The sequence below is a fragment of the Bubalus kerabau genome, chromosome 16 (genome assembly GCF_029407905.1).
Source record: "Bubalus kerabau isolate K-KA32 ecotype Philippines breed swamp buffalo chromosome 16, PCC_UOA_SB_1v2, whole genome shotgun sequence".
Taxonomy (NCBI): Eukaryota; Metazoa; Chordata; class Mammalia; order Artiodactyla; family Bovidae; genus Bubalus; species Bubalus kerabau.
The window spans coordinates 30764345-30769599 of NC_073639.1; the positions used below are offsets into that span (position 1 = coordinate 30764345).

Consider the following 5255-nt stretch of genomic DNA (forward strand, 5'->3'; position numbering starts at 1 on the left):
ATCCATCAAAATTGAGGGATTTATTTAAACACTGGCACAGCCATGATATGAAAGTTCATCCATCCATTTAATCTGTGTATATTTAGAAATGGCAATATGGGGTGATCATAACTACACACTGATGAATGGGAAAAGACAAAGGACATGTACAGGTTATTCCATTAAAAATATCTCAGCATGTGTGTCTCTGAATACATATGTGTGTGTAATAAATTCATAGAAAATTATGTCAAGTGCAAAATGCAAGTGAAGACATTTTGCATTGCTATTGCTTAAGTTCTGATTTATTTTCATAATCACTCCATACATGTACAGATATACATTTTTGGTCTATGGAAAAAAATATAAATTATAATTCATGCATTTGTCTAAGAACTAAGTTTCTGGACACTTTATGATAATTTCTGAATATTGAATGTTTACTCTGTGACAGGCATTGTATTGAAAATTAAATGTTAATCTTCATTATTGCCAATGAAATATATTTCACTATTAGGACTATTGTACACTATTAGGACTGTACAAACCAGAAACTGAAGTTGATGAAATAACATTTCTAGGGCCAGACTAATAAGTGGTATCCAGCATGAAGCTTTCTCTGGTTTTGAAGGACACCTGACAAATGCATTTTGTATTACCTCTTACAACACCTGTACCCAACTTTAACTGTTATACTTCTGTCCTTTCATATTTGTTGAAAACAGCAAATGTATAAATATGAAATTCACTTAATTTTAAAAAACTGTAAAAGTGAGTAAATACTTGCAGAATAATGTCTTACAGGCTGTTTATTTTGAATAAACAAATTATTAGAGAATATATAAGGCCTCACATCCATTAGAGAGGTTCACGCAGACACACACACAAGCACTACCATCACCACTTCTGCCAAACTGGAGGCATGTCAAGTGTCAATATTTGTAGTGTTTATTTTCATCATTGTTCTTGCATTGCATGTGAAATACAAAGCAGTAAATAAATAGATAAATATACTTAATTTTTATATTTAATCTTCTTTGAATTGTGTAAGTCAATCACTAAAGCCCTTATATATGATTGGAATTAATCCCCAAATTTGTATGTGTATTTCTTGTCTGGAGATATATAAGTATTTACATCTCCGATTATTTTGGGCTTGAATTGTATTTTTATACAAATCAGTTGTCTGCTTTTAGAAAATGCTAAGTAGGTAATGACTGTTAGTTTTCATGCCTAGTTTTCATTTCTCTTCTTTTTTCTTTGCTATATTTTCCCCTAAATAAACTCTTTTTGCTCCGTATGTTTCTTTCTGTTTAAATTTCTTTATGTTCTCATATTCCTCCCTTATATGTTATGGTTTCATGCTAGAATGTTCAACATATTGAGAAAGCCTACATTTGATATTTCTCAACCAGTAGTTTAGCAGGTGTTAGGATTTCCACTATGCAGTTCAACCTCACTTCCTTCATGATTTTCCTGTGTGGTGGAAGTGATACTTGCCTTCATTTCAGGTAACTAATATTCACTTTACATCCAGTATGGTAGTTGTATGATGTATAATATTACCATTTCCTGCTGGGATAAAAATGATGCATAGTGAACATATTTTTAAACTGTTATGGGCATTCAGAAGTTTGAAGGGCTAGTACCACATAGAATTTTTAAGTGTAGCTGACTTTGTCATTATGTCTAAATATAAATTGTACTTTTTTTGTAAAATTACATATGTCTTCAGTGTAATTAGTACTTGTTGTTAAGGAAAATGCCCTGAAAGAGTAAGAATTTTAGAGGCACTGGCTAATATATCTATGTTGAAATGCATTTTAATTTGTTATTATCTGCATTATCCCTTAGGATGAGGAACTGAAGTATACAGAGGTTACAACAGAAGGGAGAAGTGCCATGCAAAAAATATTTTAATTCTCCTCTCTTTGGCCTTTCTGTATTTTTCTTCCTGGCCTGTTCTTACTCTTTTCGTCCACTCAAAAACTTAAAAACACATTACAGACTCACACACAGGCATGGCAAAGCAATATGTTTTAATAAAGTACATATATAAATATATGTCTTGTTAAGTATCTAAAGATTTAGACATTTAAATTTTAGCCTAAGTATCCTAGAATAACAAAATATATCTAATGATAGGAAGCCAATTGAGTTATTGAGCAAGTTGGTTTTCATTTAATGTTCACTCACTGATTTTGTAATTTCAGTGTATATACAATCTTTAGGCTTTGCTTTCATCACTAGTTTTTTGTTTTGTTTTGTTTTTTGGTCTGTTTCTCCCTTTCACACCCACTTCAGTTCTTCTCGCCTTAGAATGTTGTAATGAAAGGCCCCTCGACTATAAAGTTAACATAGATCAAGTTTATGATTGAGCTCTGACCCTACCCAGCTGCATGATACTATGTAAGTTACTTAAGTTGGCTTACACCTTTTCCTAACAATAACATTGTATCACATAACAAGATATAAGATTTTAACATATGGTGAAATAAAAGCTGATTTTCTTTCTCTAATTATGCATTCATTTAGTTTTTTGCATATAGTAATATAAAGACGTTGTTCCTTATATCTGGGTAGGTTGAAGAAAAGTATGAGGAGAGCTAAGGAATTTAGAGGATTATACAACATTTATATGAACTTGTATACTTAGGTACTTATTCATTCATTCAAAAACATTGAATGTGGATCACACCCTGTTCTAATAACCATAAATACAAGAAAGGCACAACTCTTGCCTTCTTTCATCTGCCATGAAAGCAGACGCTGAGGTGCTTGAGGTCTTTGAAGATAGCTAAGTTACTTCAAAGTTTGTGATGAACAGTGTTCTAGTTTAAACTGTTATCATTTTATACCTAAAATGTATTAGAAATGAAATAAATCTATTTTCCTTTGACATTATTAAAATTATATGGTTATATTAAAATATAACTATATCAGATAACATTTTCAAAGATTGCAGCAGTTTTAGAAAACAAAAGGATTTGATTTTAAAACAACACTGAAAATCAGTGTCTATTAATATTGATAGAGAAATAGATAAGTGAACATTTACAAACTGATTGCTCTTGATAAGGTTTTCATGAGTGAGTGAGTGAGTGAAGTCACTCAGTCATGTCCAACTCTTTGCGACCCCGTGGACTATAGCCCACCAGGCTCCTCCGTCCATGGGATTCTCCAGGCAAGAATACTGTAGTGGGTTGCCATTTCCGTCTCCAGAGGATCTTCCCAACCCAGGGATCGAACCCAGGTCTCCTGCATTGCAGGCAGATGCTTTAACCTCTGAGCCAGCAGGGAAGTCCCTGATTTTCATATCACTTTATAAATTTGTAATCTCTAGGTCCTTACTCTGGTCCTCGGACCTTCCTTTGATCTATTTTTGTGGGCTTTTCCCTTCCTTGTCTTTTAGCCACCACCATTCTGGACTCCTTTTTCCTATTCTAACTACCGAACAATGTCTAATCAAGAATAAATATTCCATTCACGTAGCATCTGATGTCTGGGAAGCCCTTCAAATGTGGTGTGTGTGTGCATGATGATAGAAGTGTTGCATGCTTTCAGCACTTCCTGTAATCACAATGCCATAATGCTACACGCACATATACTTAAACTCTCACATACACATACCTTAATTCTAATTTTAAAAATTAAAAGAATAAACTCTATTGATTTAATATATACAAGCTTATTTTCCTTAAATTTGTTAAAACATTTTTAATGTTTATTTTTATGTATGTATTTATATTTGGCTGTGCTGGGTCTTTGTTGTGACATGGGCTTTTCTCCAATTGCAGAGGCTTCTCTTGTGGAGAACAGGCTCTAGGGCATAAGGGCTTCAGTAGTTGTGGCATGTGGGCTCAGTAGTTTCTGTTCCTGGGTTCTAGAGCAGAGGGTCTATAGTTGTGGTGCACCAGCTTAGTTACTCTGAGGCATGTGGGATCCTCCAGGACTAGGGATGAACCTATGTTTCCTGAACTGGCAGGCAGATTCTTTACTACTGCACCACCAGGGAAACCCCATTCATAAAATTTTAAGGCAGAATTGAAAACCAATTTTATTGTGAGAATAAGTGGCTAAAGGATTAAAGACTAACTTAGCATTTATAGCATGTGAAGTTTTCATAACACCTCTAACATGGTAACTGAATAACTGAATCCTGCACACACACACACACACTACATTTGCTGGAATCTCTAGTTAAAGAATCTCTAGTTATATACCTTCAACCAAGACTGAAAGCATTCTTACTCCAAGCATAACTTATCAATATCGTCAATAAAACTTGTTGAATATCAACATAATGATCATTTTATTGATGCTCTTTGTTTTGTTTTTAATAGCCACACACAAAGATAATACATTACTGAAAAATGGAGTTGTGAGAAAGTTAGAAGGTTAAAAAGTGGAGATTGAATGGTGGATGGATAGTTTTGGGGGGGTGGTGGGGGGGTTAAGATCTTATAAATGTTTCAGAGTCCTGATTTCAGAACAACTAAAATAAGGTATTGTACTTTATCAATAATAAAATTTAGGTCTTCCTTCCCATTATTGGTTTAAAACACAGATACACACACAGTTATGAGGCCACTTTCATCTCTTTGATCTAATTGAATCAGCATAGCCTTTACAATTCCTTCTTTGGTGATACCATAAATTTTGATTTAATTGAAACAAATAAACCAATATAAAGCTGCCACTCAGTACTCATGGTACAGTTCTTTAAGATTTTTTTTTATCTGAACCAGCTTTAAAGCCTCCACTGAATTTGTTATAATTTGCATCCATTTTATGTTCTGGCTCCTTTGCCCTTAGGCATGTGAAATCTCACCTTCCCAACCAAGGATCGAACCCACAACCGCCCTTCATTGGAAAGCAGTCTTAACCAGGGATTGCCAAGGAAGTCCCCATAATACAGTTTTATAAGAATCAAAACAGAACCTGCCTGCCAATGCAGAAGACAAAAATAATGCATGTTTGATCCCTGGGTTGGGAAGACTTCATGGAAGAAGGCACAGAAGCCCACACTAACATTCTTGCTGGAGAATCCCATGGACAGAGGAGCCTGGTGGGCTACAGTCCAGAGGGTTGCAAAGAGTTAGAAACGATTGAAGTAACTTAGCATTTTAGTTCAATTTAGTTGCTCAGTCATGTCCAACTCTTTGCAGCTCCATGGACAGCAGCACGCCTGGCTTCCCTGTCCACCAACTCCCTGAGTCTGCTCAAACTCATGTCCATAGAGTCAGTGATGCCATCCAACCATGTCATCTTCTGTC

The 5255-nt window shown here is 34.8% G+C and overlaps 1 non-coding gene across 1 annotated transcript; it reads right to left on the reverse strand.

Annotated features, from left to right (window-relative positions):
• Positions 1-3207: 3207 nt before the first annotated feature.
• On the reverse strand, positions 3208-3279 carry TRNAC-GCA (transfer RNA cysteine (anticodon GCA)). Its single transcript has one exon. It is a non-coding gene; the product is annotated as a tRNA-Cys (tRNA).
• Positions 3280-5255: the final 1976 nt, after the last annotated feature.